Source organism: Schistocerca serialis, chromosome 1 (assembly GCF_023864345.2).
Source record: "Schistocerca serialis cubense isolate TAMUIC-IGC-003099 chromosome 1, iqSchSeri2.2, whole genome shotgun sequence".
Taxonomy (NCBI): Eukaryota; Metazoa; Arthropoda; class Insecta; order Orthoptera; family Acrididae; genus Schistocerca; species Schistocerca serialis.
Window position 1 is genome coordinate 828054899 of NC_064638.1, and position 20848 is coordinate 828075746.

Below are 20848 nucleotides of genomic sequence, written 5' to 3' on the forward strand. Positions count from 1 at the left end.
AGTGCTCAGATGCATTTGAACCATTTTTGTGTTGTTTTCGTGCTGACAGGGTTCGCAAGTGCGACATTCTGCCCTGCAGGGGTTTTTGCACCTCTCGTCCTCTTATTTTCCGTTACAATCCTCTTCAATGACCGTTCTTCACGATCACTCAAAATATATATTCGTCCACTTTGTGATTTAACAGTCGATGTTTTTCCGATTTCCCTGTATGCGATATAAAACTTCGGTCAGTGCCTCCTGAAACACCAAACACTTAGGCTCCCTTGTCAGCGGAAGCACTCATGATAAGATCACCAATTACTTGCCTATATCTGAATGCACTGACTTCCGACACAATACACTCACAGCTACACAGAAGACAGTTCCGACCACGAATGGTACTTACAACGTATTGAGGACATTGCGCAACTGCCGTTCGTGGTAAGATACAACAGTGCAAAATGCAGCTTAGCTAGTATCTGAATCTATGCTAATGCATGCATTTTTCGCGATGTTTCCATACTTTTGTCTACCCCGTGTAGTTTCTGAGATTAGCCTTGACTACAACAGCCTTACCCGATCGTATAGAGTAACGCGCTAGCTTGAGAGACAGGAACTTGAGGCAGACCCAGCGCACCGGATTGCCAACCCTGTTTGGTGCACCGACCCGCCTGAGTGTGGTTTTCAGCTGTTTTCCACGCTCGTTTATGCAAATGCTGGGCGGGTGCCCGCTTCCACCTCACAAAATACAACACGCAAACAGTCAAGATAAGAAACTTCCTGGCAGATTAAAACTGTGTGCCCGACCGAGACTCGAACTCGGGACCTTTGCCTTTCGCGGGCAAGTGCTCTACCAACTGAGCTACTCAAGCACGACTCACGGCCCCTCCTTACAGCTTTAATTCCGCCAGTATCTCGCCTCCTACCTTGCAAACTTCACAGAAGCTCTGCTGCGAACCTTGCAGAACTAGCACTCCTGAAAGAAAGGATACAGAGACATGGCTTAGCCACAGCCTGGGGGATGTTTCCAGAATGAGAGTTCGAGTCTCGGTCGGGCACACTGTTTTAATCTGCCAGGAAGTTTCATATCAGCGCACACTCCGCTGCAGAGTGAAAATCTCATTCTGGGAACATCCCCCAGGCTGTGGCTAAGCCATGTCTCCGCAGTATCCTTTCTTTCAGGAGTGCTAGTTCTGCAAGGTTCGCAGGAGAGCTTCTGTAAAGTTTGGAAGGTAGGAGACGAGATACTGGCAGAATTAAAGCTGTGAGAACCGGGCGTGAGTCGTGCTTCGGTAGCTCAGGTGGTAGAGCACTTGCCCGCGAAAGGCAAATGTCCCGAGTTCGAGTCTCGGTCGGGCACACAGTTTTAATCTGCCAGGAAGTTTCATATCAGCGCACACTCCGCTGCAGAGTGAAAATCTCATTCTGGAGTAAAGATAAGGTCACATATAGATAGATAGATAGATAGATAGCCTAGGGGACAGAGGACTGCTCCCCCTCCCCACAATCACAAGCGCTCCCGCTTAGGTGACTCCAGCGACAGGAGGGGCAACCGGCCGCAAAGTTAAATAAAATAAATCTTCTAAGGCGGGAGTACAACATAATCCGTATTAGATGGAGAAAATACTCACTAAAAGAAAAGAAGATAGATATACACAAACCTCTCTCGTAAAATGGTCTATCTATTAATAAAAACCGTACCAAAATCCCTATAGTAGTTTCAGAGATTAACGTTCACATGCAGACAGAAAAACGTGGGGTGGGACTTTAATTTAATAATACGTATGGCTGCAGGGGACCATAAATCAAGCTGTCAAAAAGAGAGGGTGGCATATGTGAAGAAGTTTTATCGAACGATATTTTGCGACCCATGGATGTAGAGCAAGAGACATATTCGATGTTCATAGATTTCCGGAAAGCATTCGTCATGGTGCCCTACTGCAGACTGTTAACGAAGATTCAAGCATACGGAATCAGTTCTCAGATATACGAATGTCTCGAAGACTTCTTATGTTGTAGAACCCAGTTCGTTCTCCTGTTCGGCGAGTGTTCGTCAGATATATGAATATCATCATGATGCTCCAGCGAAGTGTGATGAGGCCGTTCTTGTTCTCTATTTACATTAACGATCAGATACATAGAGTGAGCACGAATCTGTGACTCTTTGATAATGCTGCTGTAATGTATGGAATAGTGTCGTCGTTTAATGGTTGGAGGAAGATACAGAATGACTTAAACATAACTTATCTATGATGTGATGAATGACAGCTTGCTCTAAATGTAGCAAAATGGTAAGTTAATTCGAATGAATAGGACAAACAATCCTGGCATGTCCAATACAGTATTAGTAGGAGACAGCTTGACACAGTCATGTCGATTAAATACACTGCTCAGCCAAAATATCATGACCGCTGCCCGCCGCGACGTTGGATGCCACCTGGTGGCGTTGCAGGACGTGACGCGGCAACAATAGCATGTAAGCCGAGCAGAGACGGACAGGGATCACCTTAGAGAAGATATGGGCTGAAAATGGGGAAATCCATTGAGATAAGCGACTTTAATAAAGGGCAGATTATTATTCTGGAGAGCCTATGAACGAGCATCTCGAAAACCGCGAAACTGGTCAAATGTACACGTGCTACTGTCGTGAATATATACGGAAATGGACTTTGAAAACACCACTACGTGCTAAACTGCTTGGACGTCCACGATTCTTCAAAGAATGTGGGGTTTGGGGGCTTGCCTGCTCTGTAAAGTAGGATAGACGGCGATCTGTGGCATCTCTTCCGAAAGAGTACAATGCTGGTGCACACACAAGTGCTTCGGAGTACAACGTTTATTGCAGATTTTTGAACCTGGAACTCCGCAGCAGACTATCCCTATGTGTTCATATGTTGACCCAACGGTATCATCAATTAAGTTTGCGTTGGGGACAAGACCATCAGGACTTGCCCGTCGATAAATGGAAAGTCGGTTAATGGAAACGTGTCGGCTCTTCGGGTGAATCACATTTTTGCTGCACTAGGTCGATGGTCGTCTCCACAAACGCCTTAATCGAGGAGAACGGTGGTTCGAAACGTGCAACTCGCCACGGACGCATTCTGGTGGGAGCTGTATTATACTATGTGAGACATTCTCCTGCGCTTGCGGGGGATCTGTGGTGGTAATCGAAGACACGTTGACGGCTACCACAACCTTCATCCCTTTATGCTTGATGTCTACCCCGACGGCGATGACATCTTTCAGCAGTATAACTGTGAGTGCCTCGGAGCCAGAACCTTACTACAGTGGTTTAAGGAGCATTATAGTGAATTCACGTTGATGTCTCGTCGACCAGATTCACCTGATGTAAATTCTATGGATCCTCTCTGGGTCGCTATCAGGCGGCATACCGCCTAAGCAAAAAAGCGCTTTGTTTTTTACGCGAATTACACGACCTGTGCGTACCCATCTGAGACATGGGACACACGCTCATGGACACTTCAACTGAATAAAGACAAGGCAATAATAACCAATCAAACACAAACTCTAGCTTGTAATTTCCAACAGATATTATTTAACACTTGCATGACACCTCAAACTGCTGTTACAACAGAATAATATACATAAGTGCTCTAGCATTTGAAACATTACTAAACAGACAATATGACTACAGGCGTCAAAGCCCACCCCAAACAATAAATAGTTTTAAAACTCTCTTTACATAAATCTTAAGAACCATACCAACAGTAAAATAAATAATTGTTTACTGAGAAAAACTGCCACAGGAGCAGGACACCTTTTAAGATATAACAACAGCAACAACTCACAATTTCTCCCTCTGAATAGGATATTAAAAACCCAGTACAATGAAATGCATCTTTCAGGTATTACAAAATTTCAGAGATAAGCAATGGCCGGCAGAGGTGCGCGGAAACTACAACTCCGGTCGAGACTGAATGAAAGCCGTAAGGAACGGTGAAGAAAGAAAGACGGGCACCTCGGAGTCACCAGAAATAAAAATAAAATCCTCAACTTAAATTCGCGGAAGAATTGTAGTCTGCTGATAAACACAGCGACCGCGCCATCTGTTACAAGTCACTGGCTGCCGCCAAGTAGTCGTCCCGCGGTTTAAACGACCAGCTGCAACGGATGACGGGCACCGCTTATTTTACCACTGAAATAACATAAAACCACACAGCAACTGGGCAGTATCCACAGCGACACAATCATTAAAACATTAGAAGGATTTCAAAACAGGAATGCAATTACTCTTTGCAGCCAAATTAAATCTCTTGCAATCACTGACTACAACAGCAGCTCACACTGGCTTTGCACAGGAACCACGAAACATAAACATTCAACATGAGAACCCCCATTTTTTATTTCATATTCGTGTAGTACGCAAAGAAATATGAATGTTTTAGTTGGACCACTTTTTTCGCTTTGTGACAGATGGCGCTGTAGTAGTCACATACATATGGCTCACAATTTTAGGCGAACAGTTGGTAACAGGTAGGTTTTTTAAATTAAAATACAGAACGTAGGTACGTTTGAACATTTTATTTCTGTTGTTCCAACGTGATACATGTACCTTTGTGAACGTATAATTTCTGAGAATGCATGCTTTTAAAGCGCGATTACCTGTAAATACCACATTAATATAATAAATGCTCAAAATGATGTCCGTCAACCTCAATGCATTTGGCAATACGTGTAACGAAATTCCTCTCAACAGCGAGTAGTTCACCTTCCGTAATGTTCGCACATGCATTGACAATGCGCTGACGCATGTTGTCAGGCGTTGTCGATGGATCACGATAGCAAATATCCTTCAACTTTCTCCACAGAAAGAAATCCGGGGACGTCAGATCCGGTGTAAGTGCGGGCCATGGTATGGTGCTTCGACGACCAATGCACCTGTCATGAATACCGCTTCAACCGCACGCGAGCTATGTGCCGGACATCCATCATGTTGGAAGTACAACGCCATTCTGTCATGCAGTGAAACATCTTGTAGTAACATCGGTAGAACATTACGTAGCAAATCAGCATACATTGCACCATTTAGATTGCCATCGATAAAATGGGGGCCAATTATCCTTCTTCCCATAATGCCACACCATACATTAACCCGCCAAGGTCGCTGATGTTCCACTTATCGCAGCCATCGTGGATTTTCCATTGCCCAGTAGTGCATATTATGCCGGTTTACGTTACCGCTGTCGGTGATTGGCGCTTCGTCGCTAAATAGAATGCGTGCAAGAAATCTGTCATCGTCCCGTAATTTCTCTTGTGCCCAGTGGCAGAACTGTACACGACGTTCAAAGTCGTCACCAAGCAATTCCTGGTGCATAGAAATATGGTACGGGTGCAATCGATGTTGATGTAGCATTCTCAACACCGACGTTTTTGAGATTCCCGATTCTCGCCCAGTTTGTCTGCTACTGATGTGTGGATTAGCCGAAACAGCAGTTAAAACACCTACTTGGGCATCATCATTTGTTGCAGGTCGTGATTGACGTTTCACATGTGGCTGAACACTTCCTGTTTCCTTAAATAACGTAACTATCAAGCGGACGGTCCGGACACTTGGATGATGTCGTCCAGGATACCGAGCAGCATACATAGCACACGCCCGTTGGACATTTTGATCACAATAGCCATACATCAACACGATATCGACCTTTCCCGCAATTGGTAAACGGTCCATTTTAACACGGGTAATATATCTCGAAGCAAATACCATCCGCACAGGCGGAATGTTACGTGATACCACGTACTTATACGTTTGTGACTATTACAGCGCCATCTATCACAAAGAGAAAAGAGTGGTCCAACCAAAACATTCATATTTCAAACGTACTACACGAATATGTAATAAAAAATGGGGGTCCGATTTAAAAAAAACGCAGTTGATATCAGTTTGACCTACGGCAGCGCCATCTGGCGGGCTTACCATAGCGCCATCTGATTTGCCCCTTCAAGCTAGACGAGTTTTGTTCTTTGTAGTTTTTTCGTTTGATGCTTATTTCGTGAGATATTTGGCCCGGTCACTATCAATGGACCACCTTGTATACAGCAGTCATTTAAGAACCTGAATAATTCCCACCGTTTGATTCTGTTGCGTGTCCCGTTGCAGGCTGATACCCTCCAAAGCAACTGTCACAGGTTCATATCGTCTAGTAACACAGAAGAGACCATCGCCGTCTCACTAGACGCGGTACACACTCCCGACCGCACACACGCCTCCGTCCACAGCCCCACTGCCCACGTGACGGAAATAGGCACAGCATGCGCAAAGCGCGACCGCCGACAACCAGACCACACACCGGAGCGTCAACCAACAGACCCAAACAGCCCTCTCCCCACAGCAGTGGCGTAGCGTGCTTGTAAAGATTGGGGAGACTCTACATTTATTATAGGGAGACAAAATAGTATAATAAACAATAATTTAAACAAATGAAACAAAATGCATCAAATAAAACAACAACAACAACTACTACTACTACTACTACTACTACTACTACTACCACTACCATCGCAACTAATAATAATAATAATAATAATAATTAACTTGTACAAGAAACGATGACAAATTTGTAGAACTCCAGCAGCAAGAGAAGAAGCATTTATATTTTCTTGTACACAAGTGCAATGCGCCTGTCTTTTCTGTCCACGAATAAGTCTATAACTCGGTCTGCAAAGATCTCATCATTGGATAGCCCTCCAAGTAGTGTCTTTTCTATTGCTAACGTGCTCAAACACGACAGCGGGGTGTTGGACACTGAAGTCCTTAAACAATTCTCCATTCGATTAAGAGTACTCACTGCTTGCTGTAGTTGCAGATAGGGTCAAAACCGAACGCAGGAACTTCGTTGTTTCTTCATAAATAGAGTCTAAATCATTGTAGACAATGTACTTTCAAATGGTTGTAATGGCTCTGAGCACTATGGGACTTAACATCTATGGTCATCAGTCCCATAGAACTTAGAACTACTTAAACCTAACTAACCTAGGGACATCACACAACACCCAGCCATCACGAGGCAGAGAAAATCCCTGACCCCGCCGGGAATCGAACCCAGGAACCCGGGCGTGGGAAGCGAGAACGCTACCGCACGACCACGAGATGCGGGCGACAATGTACTTTACGAGGATTCTTGGAGATAAGTGTTTTTTCACATCAGTGTATATGTTGTTCTTGTTTGAAAAAAGGGTACTGTTCTAATAACTGAAGCAGTTTCAACTTTGGGAATTCTTTTTGATAGTTCGGGAAACACTGTTCGTTCAAAACTTCAACAAACTGAATTTGGGGAAAGTCATGAAATCTTCTTTCTATCTGAACAATTTGCAAAACCAGTATCTCGTAAGTTAGTGCCCTGAGAGATGTCTTTTGACTGTCACAGAATCATAAGTTGCCATTCAAACACAAACTACATTTAATGCATTCCGATCTTAATTGTCGTAAGTTTCTCGAAACAGTTCTTATTTCGTCGTGGCAAGCAGTTATACTGACAGATTTTGACTGAAAAACATTAAAGAGATGATCAACATAAACAAAGCACCCTCGGTAGAAGCAAAGCAAGTAGACAAAAGTTGGAATATCCATCCGTCGTTTCATACGCACAGCACAGCTCAAAGATTCTGGGTTCCACTGAATGCTGTGTCATCAACTATATAATTAAAAACACTACATAGCTCTGAGAAATGACTAGATATTGTTGAAACTGCCCTGGAATGAAAGTTCCAGCGAGTGTTGCTTGCATGTGGCAGTCTAAATCCTTTCTCAGTTAGCAGTACAGTTCGTTTTGATGATTTGCTGAAAAACGAATGGAATGCAGTAAGATCATTTACAAACATGCGTACTTGTCGTATGATTTTGGAAGCATGTAACGGTACCTAATTCAGTTGGTGTGAGTAACAATGAATAAACAGCGCATAGGGACAAAACTGCTTCACTAGTTGTTGTAGTCCTCTTTCTCTACCTGCCATTACCGAAGTGCCATCATATGTTTGACTAACCACTTTTCTTTCCACATTCCATTCTTTCAATTCTGCATAAAGAATGTTTGACAAACCTTCAGCAGTTTTATCTCCAGAAACATCTTAAAATCCAACGAATCTTTCCTCAATTTTGTTTGCAATACAGAATCTGAATATTATACTCATCTGACTCTTGCATGACACGTCTAATGTTTCATCAGCTTGAGTCGAAATGAAACTGCAGTTCTGAATTTCAGATCTTATTTTCTCATTTGCTGCCAGAGTTATCATTTCTATTACATCATTCTGTATATCTGGAGAAGTTCCTTTACAGGTTGAAGATGATGACAGATGGTCTCGGATTATCTGCTCTCCTTGAGCTCGTAAATCTAACAATTCCAGACAGTTATCTTTGTTGCCGGAGGATTCGTCTTCTCGATGCCCGCAAAGGCTAGTTCTTGTTTACAAAGAAATACAATTGCCTGAATAAGACGAGCCAATACTCTCCTGCTGGATGTAACTTATTTGTTGTATTTTGTTGCTGTCAGACGAGCGGCTTTAGAAAGGGCGTACTCATTCTACTTTTTCCCAATAACTTAAATGATTCTTTGTTCTGCAGGTGACGTTTTGATATCTGATGCTTTTGTGCTTTCCTGTCAAAATTCTTTATCGTACAAATGCTATCATTGCATCATTCCTTTTCACCACCAAACAGAAGACGTATATAACAATATAATATGTTATTAACTGCATTCGCAGTCAGCCACATATACTTTTTGTACCAGGCTGTCTAAAAAGTGCGTTTTTGTTTGGCTTTACTTAAAAGCTACACTGAGTATAGGAGTAGGTCGTTTGTCCTACAATTCGCACTTTTCGTACGTTAATGTAGAAAAAGGAGTTTTTAATAAAAATGCTTTAAGGTGTTCAGTTGCAGGCCCACTCAAGCTGCCGATACAACGAAAATATGTACTAAAGTCACACAAAAATGACTATAAACACAAGCCGCGCGACTGTTCACTTCCGTCTTAAAAGCCCGCATAGAAGCGGCAGAGACGAGTCTCGATACCTGCTAGTAAAGGAAGCGCACCGGCCTTCGTGGAAGAGGGGAAGTGGAGGCGAGCCGAAAATGCCACTAAGGCGTAGGCGCACACAGCCAGCTAAAGCAAGGGAGGCAGAGACTGAGAGCAGACGAGTCTCAAGCAGGTAAATACACCAATACTCAGGGTGCGGCGCGGGCTACGAAACTGATGTCTTCGCACATTTAGAGCTCTTAGCAGAAAGTTGTTTATATTTTAGTTATGAATTACTATTGCATATTTTTTGAGCACGAATACAGCGGAGACTAAGTCTCAAAGCCTCCCCTCGTGCTACTCCACTGCCCCACAGCGACGTGCGCCCAAATAGCTGAAAAGCGACCAAAGAGGAAACCCGCGGCCACGCGATACAGAGTCGATCACAGAGATCTTAAATGAATACAGAGAAGCGACTGGCGCCAACGGCGCCACGTATCAACGTCTAATGTTACATGCTTTCACAAACCTGCCAACAAAATGTCGGAGCCTCGATACACAGAATCAGTGATGTGTTTTGTTGCAAAGACGGACAAACAAGCTGTTAAACAGGTGGTCATAATGTTTCAGCTCGTCGGTGTAGGCGTAATGTTTGCAAAGCGATATGAAATGGAACATGCACGTAAGGTCGGCAATATAGAAAAGGAATGCTCGACTTAAATTTATTGGGCTAATTTTAGAAAAATGTAGATCATTTATAAAGGTGACCGTGTATACGACACTTGGGGGATGCAGTTCTTCTCGAATGTTTTCGATCCACACCATGTGGGATTAAAGGAAGAAATCGAGCCATTTCAGAGACGTGCTGCTAGATTTATTATCAGTACGTTCAATCAACACGCGAACATTATGTAGATGCATCATGAAAAGCTGTTGAGAAGATTTAGAGAACCTATATTTGCTGAGAATATTTCTATTTACACCAACGCACACTTTGTGTAAGACACGCGAAGGCAAGATAAGAGAAATTAGACTTGTTGCGGAGGCATATATATGGTCTTTTTTCCCCGCTGCATTTACAGGTGGAACCGGAAACGGAATGACTAGCAGTGGTACGAGGTATTCACCGCCATGTATATATGTAGATATAGATGAATTGATTGTGGGAGGTATTTAGTGGTCAGGTAGGGAGAAGTGGTAGAGTTTCGTTGAATCAGAATGAGAAGTGTGCATTGGTATGTGAGCTTCGGAGGATGTGCCGGTACAAGTGCTGTAGAATACGAAGCTTGATAATCGGAGATGAATCAGGAGAGTTCAAAATAGTTCAAATGGCTCTAAGGACTATAGGACTTAACATCTGAGGTCATCAGTCCCCTAGACTTAGAACTACTTAAACCTAACTAACCTAAGGACATCACACACATCCGTGCCCGAGTCAGGATTCGAACCTGCGACCGTAGCAGCTGCGCAGTTCCGGACTGAAGGGCCTAGAACCACTCGGCCACAGCAGCCAGCCGATCAGGGGAGTATCAAGCTTATGGGAAGTGAAGGAAATCTGTAGGTGGTCATTGTGGTAGAGGAGAAAGGGCAAATTAATAAGTTATGCTGGGATCGAGTGGGAGAGGGTTGAAAGATACGGAAGGCGAGGCGGAGAGCTGGCGTTCCAAGATGTAGAGGGAATGGTAGATGTCTGACGTATCGGAAATCCAGGCGACGTTGTCACAGTACAGTCCAACATTTGCCACCGACCATTAGCAATAAGTTTTGAGCTGGGATGTGAGGACGCGATACGCGCTTGTCGAGCGTTGAGTCCGCAGAGTTGGCGATCGCGTGCAGTCGGTGCGACCGCAGCGGCTGCCCTCTGGGCTGGCTGGTGGTCCTGATGTGCCGATACGAGACGAGGAGAGACGAGCAGAGACGAGAGGCGCGGAGACCTGTGTGGCCGAGTCGGCATTATTCGCGGCCGCCCTAACGAGGCCGGGCGCCCCTTTAATGACGCAACCCGCCACACAGCCGAACCCCCAGCCGCACACCGCAGCGCAGCCCAGCCTCCGCGCCTCCACCAGCGCCATTGTCTGCCGCCGGCATTGTCCAGATCGCTTCGGATCTACACCGCTGTCCTCCATTCCCGGTCGCCTTATTCATATTCCGTGAATAAAAGATGGCAAGATTGCAAATATGGAACCGATACGTATACAAATATAGTATTGCTTCGTCTGATAGCCTGGAACGGCGTGGCTCTTTCTCGCCTGAAATAGCATACCGGGCTCGGGCGAGCCATGGGGGATCATCGCCAAAGCAAAGGATCATTTTGGTGCAAGCATTTAGGGTAAGGTGTCGTAAAAGTGATACACCAACTGATCATAAGAAAACCATATCTATCACATATGTCAATTATGATGCTATTGTTTTGGAATAGTCATTCATAATTTGTTTTTCTGTTAGAAACATCACACTGTAAGTAGAAAGTAATTTTGGCAAACAACACCTTTAGACTGAAACTAAATGTGAACACAGCAACATTTCCCACACTTGTGTTACATACACAGAAACTTACGCTCTATCTGCTGAATTATTCATTACTGTCACATTTATTACATGGAGATAATTATCAAGCCGTCAACATAATCCTTAAATATTATACGTTCTACACCAAAATACATTGCACAACAGAATTAAAAGATAACTTTTTCGAAACCCCGTAATTGTCTCCCATTCCGACAGATAAGTTTGAAATATGGTGCCAACGACCTTCCTCTGTAAAGGGGGGGGGGGGGGGGAGGTGTGGCGCCCTGCGACGTCACCATCGGGCTCGACGACCCTTCAAACAGCAAGGTGTCGACACGTGCGAAAGAAAGGCCAGCGCTCAGAAGTTTGTGTGACGTGTAACATTGGTTAACTATGTCACATTGCCACCAGATTTCGCCAGAATTCTTCCAGCGCAACCGCGGACATGTCACACGATGATAAGCTCGTTACAACCCCTCTTACCCGCATGTTACCCCTTCTCTTGACGCCTCTGCGATGGAGGTCAGAAACGCGGCTCAAAGTGTTGAAATCACAAGATATTCTTTTGGATGGCGTAGGAAAACATTTCAGTCACACCACCGCTCAGTAGCGAAATGGAAAGGCGGTAGGGGGTGGCACAAAGGGCGTCAATGAAACCACTCCTTTCCGTGGACGTTGATTCCCACACATTTCGTGGTCAAAAACGACAGTTCTCAGTTCTATGAGCTTAGGAAGACCTTCTGCAGAAACTTTGGTACCGTTGACACCTCGTGGATGATTCATTCCTACACGATGGACATCACGAAGCTGCAAGCCTATTGAATGTGCTGTCCCCATTTTGGAGAGCACTACGACCACAATTTATGCTCTTCTGTACAGGGTGTGACCATTAGGGACAGTTCAGAACCATTCGACGAAATTTGAACATTATCGGAAGCAGCAATGGGTCGTTATATAAGAAATTCTCGGTTCACTTACCGGGTCAAATTCGGTAAAATTCCAGCCCTCCATCATCGTCGTCAGGGATTAAAACTGACAGTCAGTTTTAGCTCCTGACGACGATAATGGAAGCTATCATCGAAAGCTTGGAATTTTATGCGAACCTGACGCGGCAAATGAACTGAGAACTTTTTATACAAGGACTTAGTTGTGAAAAATTACGTAGCCAACGAGTCCTTATGCTTTTTGAGTGCTCCTGTTTCATGCTCTCCTGTGGTGTCATCACATAAGGGTACGACATTGAGAAATGCGTAAAGAAAACGGCAAAGTGTCTCTCGTAGATCCCCCATTTCAGCCAAACCCTCGTTTGCACCCGCCCATGGCTATTGAGAATTTTAAAAATGTGTCTTGTCAGACAAAACCTGGGTAGTAGCCTGAGTTGCCTGCGAGGAGGCAACCAAAGGACACATTTAGAAGGCCAGTTGCTTCTCAGGCACCTATTGTAATGACAGATCGAATACATTTAGGTAGAGGAGATAAAATCTTGGATAAATTTCGGCAGGAAAGAGGAATTCGTACAGCTACAGATATGTCAGCACCCTACAGAAGGTACTGGAAAAGACCTAGAAGATATGTCTCTAAAGTCTGTGGACATGGACAGTAAAGTTTTTCAATTAAATGAAAAACACTTCTCTTATTAATAAGAGTGATGTGATAGGGAAAAACTCCAATTCCTCATGTTGTTACTGGCGTGGGAAATACCAAACGAGGAATCTGCTTTGTGTTTAACGGTCCTGTTGATGTTCATGACAAAATATAAAGCAATGATTCTTTTTAACGTATCTCTTATTTTTGTATTAATGTCAGTGTATTGGCCGGCCAGTGTGGCCGAGCGGTTCTAGGCGCTACAGTCTGGAACCGCGCGACCACTACGGTCTCAGGTTCGAATCCTGCCTCGGGCATGGATGTGTGTGATGTCATTAGGTTAGTTAGGTTTAAGTAGTTCTAAGTTCTAGGGGACTGATGACCTCAGATGTTAAGTCCCATAGTGCTCAGAGCCAGCCATGTCAGTGTATTAAGTATGATTGTAACAGTTATTCCTCATTGCTGGTTGACTTGGTAGCATTACAAATAGGAATAACTCTTAAAGAAATTTCTGTAGATCTCTGTGACGTTCATTTCATGCCATAAACATCCTAGAAATATCCTGCACAGAACAAATCCCAGTTATACGTTTGTATTGTCTTGTCTGTTGTCCTTATCGTTTTTAAGACCTGAACCTTCTGGTTTCGTGTACAATATCACATGTAGTTCTTATTTTAAACGAGAAGTATCATATTCAACAATTGCAGTCCATAAAATGATACACTGTTTTACTTCTTTTAGTCTACTTTCGTAACTTTAAACAGTTAAATACAGTGTCATTTTAAAGCTGTTTGTACTCTCTAACATTTACAATTTTTCCCTAACAGCTACTCTATTTATCTCAAAAATATAGATTGTTTTTTGGATTTTGTATCATATGTAGTTCACTTTGCCCTATATTTTTAGACATGTCAGTATCCAAGTTTCTTAGAAGATTTTGGGAGAATAAAGTAGAATGAAAATATACTGAACATGGCAAAGAGTTTTAAAAAATTACGAGGTATGTGGAAAACAGGGGACTTTTCAGCTCTTCGCTTGAGGGTCTGCCCACGCAGATGGACTTGCGGGGTGACGACGAGAGGCTTGCCGACAGGTACACGTCCTTAGAGGGGGAAGCATTACATTACCCAGGAGATCCGCCGTCATTGGCAAGGAGTGGGAGAAAGCTGGCTAATGTGAAATGTGCGAGCTGCTTAAGCGTAAAGAGATGGGCGCTCTCAGACAGGATGTAAAGTGTAGTAGTGGCATTTTATATTGTTCACATTGTTCGTGATATTTATTGAAGGAATAAAGATATTCAGTAGGCAAAAATGGCAAATTAAAGATAAATTTGATACTCTGTTACTAATGATCAGAACTGTCTAATACGACCAGCTGTTCCACAGCTGCAACTAATCCAGAAGTATACTGCATTACCACAGTTTTAAATTGACTCCGTTAATGAAACTGATCCGACATTCAACGACATTTGATAGATTTCGGTGAGAGCTATGTATAAGTATATCCCTTACACTATTCACATGCTTGCTTAGCTGTTGGTAGGCTGTTACTAATTACCATATACGATTGCTTTCGAGAAGCTTCATAATCAACAGAATGTTATACACAGCAATATGCACTAGTATCAACACCTGTCTATAAGAATATAAGCTTCTACGTATTTCTATAAATTATGATCAAAGGTAGATGACGCTAAATGCTTATTATCAATATCGTCATTTGTGCGAGGACCAGAAATGCTACATCAGTTCTGAGTTCGTAATTGGCAAGAGGGCAATTTTTTATGTTAGGTGGGACGTCCGATTTATTGTGTCAGCATCAAATTAAGACGCATTTTGAGTCTTCAAAGATCATGATAACTCGTAGGGCATTCAAGTTAGAAAGTCTATGTAGTCTTTAGTGCTAATTTTGTAAACCTCATCATGCACCAAACGCAAAGCACCTCAGAATGTTTAAGTCTTGACTCTAGCTCTTCTCACGACAAATACTTCATCAACGCTGCTAAACTGCCGCCCAAACCGACACATGTCTCGTACTGTTCTTCGCTCCTCCTCCCTGACCCAACATGTCTCGTATGATCTTCAGTCTGCTCCCTCCTGCCCCGACTCTCACATTCTCGTCTCGTAATTTATACCTTTGACCTCGACTATGAATCTCCGAAAGACACTGTCCTGATCCATTAGAATCGAAAAAATGATATCTTTTGTACAACACATGGTATTTACAAAGATAAATGTACCATGACGTACATGCTTAATTTCTAAACAAATGGACACTAAACACTATATAGATTATCTGATTTAAATTTACTAGGAGCTATCACGATTTTTAGCATTTGCATTAAGTATGAATCATTGAAGATGAAGCAATGGATGTTTCATTCTGACTAATAGCTGTTGGTCAACGAAAACTTTAGTTGAAGAAGTCTCTGGTGTATTGTTGTAATGATGGGGGCTGTGAAAAACGTACATTGCAGCCACTATTGTCCTTGTTTATTCATTATGTTCTTGATAACAGTTTTCGTCTTTAATTGTTTTTGTATCCTTATTTGGGAAGGATTATGCTTTATCGTTTAACACGATTAAATCTGACTTGCACTTAGTTTCTACGTCACGAAGTGATCGCATGTGCTACTTTCGTGATGGTTTTATGAACTCTTAGAACCGACAAGTAGCTGTGCTTCTCCAGTTATTACTCCTGCGTAACGTGCTTTGGGTCAGCAGTAGCTTTCTCAGAGGAGTTTTCCTCGAATTGAACCCTGAGGTCAGCAGTCGGTGGCTGAGCCATTCTCTCAGTAGCAAATTAATTTTCCAAGTGCGTCACCATTTTGGTGGGCCTCTCTTGCGCTCACCGCGAGCTTAAAGTAGCCAGCCCTCTCCGCATCTGGCCCGCGGGCCGCCTTCGCGGCTTTCTCTGCTCTCCTTTCTCATTAGTAGCCGCGCCCTAAGCAAAGCCGTAGTTACTTGTTTACTCTAAAATACACCGTAGTCGGTGTACTTAAATTAAATACACCGGAACTTATCAGTCATTATGCGGTTGTAGGGCCTTGTTTCCAAAGGATGGGAATGAGCACCTTTAAGATAAACGCAGCGTTGACCACGGTCACTGTATTTTGTTTCTATGCTTGCAAGCTAAAACAAAGATGAATATTTCACCGTGTACTTACGCAAGAAACGTTTCTTCTTTTTCTTTAGCCACATAGATTCCGGAATTGGTTTGGGCAACAGAGAGAAGGGAAAAATGCTGGGCTTGTCATCGAAACATTTTAGTGTAAAAATTAATTATTTTACAATTTGGTACTGTTTTAGTGCAATGCACTTAGTTTTACATTTACCATCCACGAAGTCCGATCTGGAAGACAAGAAAAATATTCATATACGGCTGCCAATACCGACTCCCACAGAATTTTTAGGTGTAGAAATACACGGGAGGTAAAAGTTGAGAAATAAGGAGACTAGAGCAGACATCCTTATAATTTGTACACCACAACCCTGAGGATTTCATTACCTGTGACTAGAGCCCCTTTTGTGATCAGGAGCATAGTCATAACGGAATGTGATCGTTTCTGTTGCTATCAACACTGAATCTAAAGTATTTTACTATAAAGTAGGTTTAGAAGAGTTGTATAATTTTAGTTACTTACTTTATTCTTTGTAATGTGGACAACAAGAATAATCTGGTTTGAGTCCCGTAAAACAGTGGTGGTAGCCTCTGTAGAAAAAGAAATTCAACTTTTTTGGTGTGGGATCGTCAGACTCTACTAAATGCTTCGACTGCTTTTCGTTTCTTGTGTGGAGAGTTGGACCAATGTCTCATCTAAGATAATAATAGGGCGCACAAATTCAGTTATGTACTTTTTGAAACGTTCCATCCGTTGCACAGTTATTTCATTCTCGGATCTTGTTTTTCCAGCTTTCAACAAAGGCGACAAACTTTCTCACTCTTAATTCCCCATGTAAAATTTACGGTTCTTTTTATTCTGGTATGCCAATGGACTCAACTATTTCACATACATTTAATCGCTGATCATTCAGCATCATGTTGTGTGCTTCGTCATCTCTGATTGAATTTTCGAGACAGGCTTCAGATCGGTTACCTTCAAGAAAAATACATCCACATCTGAATTTCATATCTCATTTCTTAATTTTTGAATGCGAAGGAACAATATTCTTATCACTTTCCATTGCTCAAAAGCCGTCCAAAATAAACGATTTTATGACAGTGCATTATTGGAGTTTATCCATTTTATTGACACGAGTACTACAAAAGGCAGTATGAACAAAACGGATGCGTTGATCACGCTAGTACTTAGCTTACGTTATTGAACTTCAGGTAGCGACATGGGTATCAACGCCATATCTGAGACAGGCCGATAATCTTTCATATAGCCCTTGTTTTTACTGCAGTTATTGCGTGTCCCCTGGCAACTGTGGACATACTACGGTTTCTGAGATAAAAAACTAGACCTACAGCTATTTTCACAACTTGAACAGAATACTTGTAGCTGCACTGTAAACCTCCAGCTGATGGCTGTGACTGGTGTTCATGTACTTAGTGCTCACCAGCGCATTGATACAGATTATTCAAAGTATTTGAATTGTTTACTATATGACTATTTTTAACACGTACCGTAATCAGTGAGTACACTGGTGTACTTACAGTAATCTCTGTTTATAAAAAGCAAAGTCCTGACTGACTGACTTGTTCAAACCGCTAAGGACAGTAATTTGGAGAGGTATTGTAGGCATTTTTTAAGAAGGGATTTTTCTAAATTCCACCCCTAAGGGGGTGATATAGGTGATCAAAAGTGTTTTGAAAATATGTCGCTATGGAGACAATTTTGAACCTAGAACTACGAAAATTGGTATTTGGTTTCTCGGTCAGAAATAAAGAACTTCGAGTTTCAGCATTTTTGGAAAATTAACTCTTGTGGGAGTGCAATAATGGGTGAAAGTTTTTTTGAAAATAAATCTATATTGAAGAACTGGTAAAGTAGTTTTGAAGTTACATCTGTGAAAATTTGTGTTTGACATCTCAACTAGAAATAAAAAAAAAATACGTGTTTCATTTGGAAATTCAAACCCTAATGGGGTGAAATAGGGAGTGAAAAATTTTAGAAAATATTTCTTAATATTAAAACACTTTTAATTGGTATTTGGCTTTTAAAGAAATATGTGTTACGGGACGAAATTTTATATGTAAATATCGCCAGAAGAACTCAAAAGGCAGGACTAATGAAGGCCTCCAACTCAAACTACCGATATCACTTTTTGTTCAGAAGTACATGCGAAAAAGACCGTGCTTCTACGACCTTAATTAGTGTAAAAACTTTAGATGATGGTACAATCGGGAACAACATAAAAGTTGTATCAAAGAAAATAATCTGCGCAAACAATACAGTCTACATGAGATAAACAGCGGACGCTTAGCTAGTCATATATATATATAACTGGTGTTACAATCAATTTGTAACGATACGAAATAGAACGATCGCGTAGGCTTGGTTGTAGGTAAAGGAGATGACAGGCTTCTCTCCGTTGGTATCGTACTAGGAAAATGCGTTCAGTCTACAAAAGAGATTATTTACAAAACGCTTGTGCGACTCATCATAGAATATCGCTCAAGTGTGTGCATACCAGGTAATACTAACAGGAGATACTGAACTTTTATAAATGGTTACAGGTTTTATAGTGTCACGGGACAGCGTCATGGAAACGCTGAAAAAACTTAACGGGCAGGCGCTTGAAGACAGGCGTCAATTATCGTCTTAAAAGCTAATGACCGTGTTCCAAGGGCCAGTTTTATGCGAGGAGAATAGGAATAGACTACATCTTCCGTAGGGCTCGTGAAGGCAACGGTAGTCTAAAAAATACAAATGGCTCCAAGCACTATGGGACTTAACATCTGAGGTCATCAGTCCCCTAGACTTAGAACTACTTAAGCCTAACTAACATATGGACATCACACACATCCATGCCCGAGGCAGGATTCGAACCTGCGACCGTAGCAGCAGCGCGGTTCCGGACTGAAGCGCCTAGAACCGCTCGGCCACAGCGGCCGGCTGGTAGACTAATTAAACCAAGATTAGACTAATTAAACTGAGCTCAGAAGTGTTGATGATGTTGGCGGTGAGAGAAAGGGTTGAACCCGGTACCGGTACATAGCCTACTCCTCTCGAATAGCACCAAGAGCGCCGTCGGGCTCAACGTCCCTATCCGCCGGTCAGATCACCGTCAACAGTGTGTCACATGCCCTAACCTAACTAACCTAAGGACATCACACACATCCATGCCCGAGGCAGGATTCGAACCTGCGACCGTAGCGGTCGCGGTGCTCCAGACTGTAGCGCCTAGAAACGCTCGGCCGGCTACTGAAGAGAGGTTTCGAATTTAATCCAGAACATCAGCGAAAATATTCGTGATCACACCACCTCCTCGGCTATGGACGGATACTCGGAAACAACGGCTGTTAATATTGGCTATTGTACATTTTTGATTAGTTCATTTGCCTGCAGTAGATGTCACTATATGACCAGTCCGGAAAGCCTTGCGTGTTAAAGCACCACTTTCAGGACGGGGAGGCGCGCCTGTCCCGGATAGAATCCACCCAGGGCATTAACGACGAGGGTCGGTGTGCCTTTTTGCGGTTTTTAGGTGATTTCCGCGCATCCCATTAGGTAAATACCGCGCTGGTTCCCAAGTCAGTTGCAAGATTCGCCAGCATTTCGAAACCTTTCACATGTATGGCAGTACACGCAGACAATTGGGGTGCACATATACCATCCCGGGGAGGGGGTGGGGGAAGGGTGACGGGTGTAGTGACAGGAAGAACATCCATCCACATTTTAAAGTAACCATGCTAGGTCTGTCAATAACCATGCCGATGCGGGACAAACGCACAATGAAAAGAAGAAGACGACGTTGCTACGTAGGTGTTTCCCCCTGCAGTATGCAGTAAGCTCTCTCCGAATTGCTCTAGTACATTTACGTGTGTTCCGTCTCTGGTAGCAATACTGTGACCTGCGTCCGACCCTTGGGTAAGAGTGTGTAGCGCCGGGCGAGCACTATGCGCCCGCCAGGCCGTGAATAAAGGCGGGCGGCTCCGCAGGGGCAGGCAGTTTCCGGGCGAAGCGGTGGCGCTAGGTGGCACCTGTGAGCGGGCGGCGATCGCCTTCGCTTTAGCGGTGGCCGCGGGAAGCACGCCGTAAAGCGGTCGTCACCTGCGCGCTCGTAAAAAGGCCGCCCGGGGAGGCGGAGGAGCCGCAGAAATACGACGACGCGACCGCCGCTGCAGCGGGCGCCTGCGTCACCCAGCGGGAGGCGGTGGCGGTGGCGGTGGCGGTGTTTGCACAGGCGGGCCGCTAATGCCCCTGACACCGGCTTTAAACACGGTGCCCTTCCCCAGGCCCGCCCTCCGCCCTCCCCCACAGCTGACTGTCAACGCACCTTCTGCTTGCCCACTATCCTCTGTGTATACCACGTCTCTCTTATGTTTCGCTTATGGGCGTGCTCTGTGTTCTGGAACTAGCTGCCACAGCTTTCTTGTACATGCGTCTAATGTTTTCAGATGGAATCCTCGAAATTAAATGTTTGTTATTTATAACATAAGTTTAATATACTAAAGGAAGTGTTACACCGTGGAGCACCAGACCGATATTCATCTGACTGTGTGGAGATGTTCATCACGCAACCGATATAAATTACGAAGTATGTCAACAAAGTAAGTTCCGTTTGCTTATATAAAACAAACGTGTACAGATACAGAAAAAATATTCCAGAATGGGATTTCCATTCTGCAGCGGA

At 43.4% G+C, this 20848-nt stretch overlaps 1 protein-coding gene across 10 annotated transcripts in view; it reads left to right on the top strand.

Moving 5' to 3' along the window:
- LOC126484627 (glutamate-gated chloride channel) overlaps positions 1–20848 on the top strand; it is a 724772-nt gene that overhangs the window by 302364 nt on the left and 401560 nt on the right. The gene's annotated exons all lie outside the window — the stretch shown is intronic.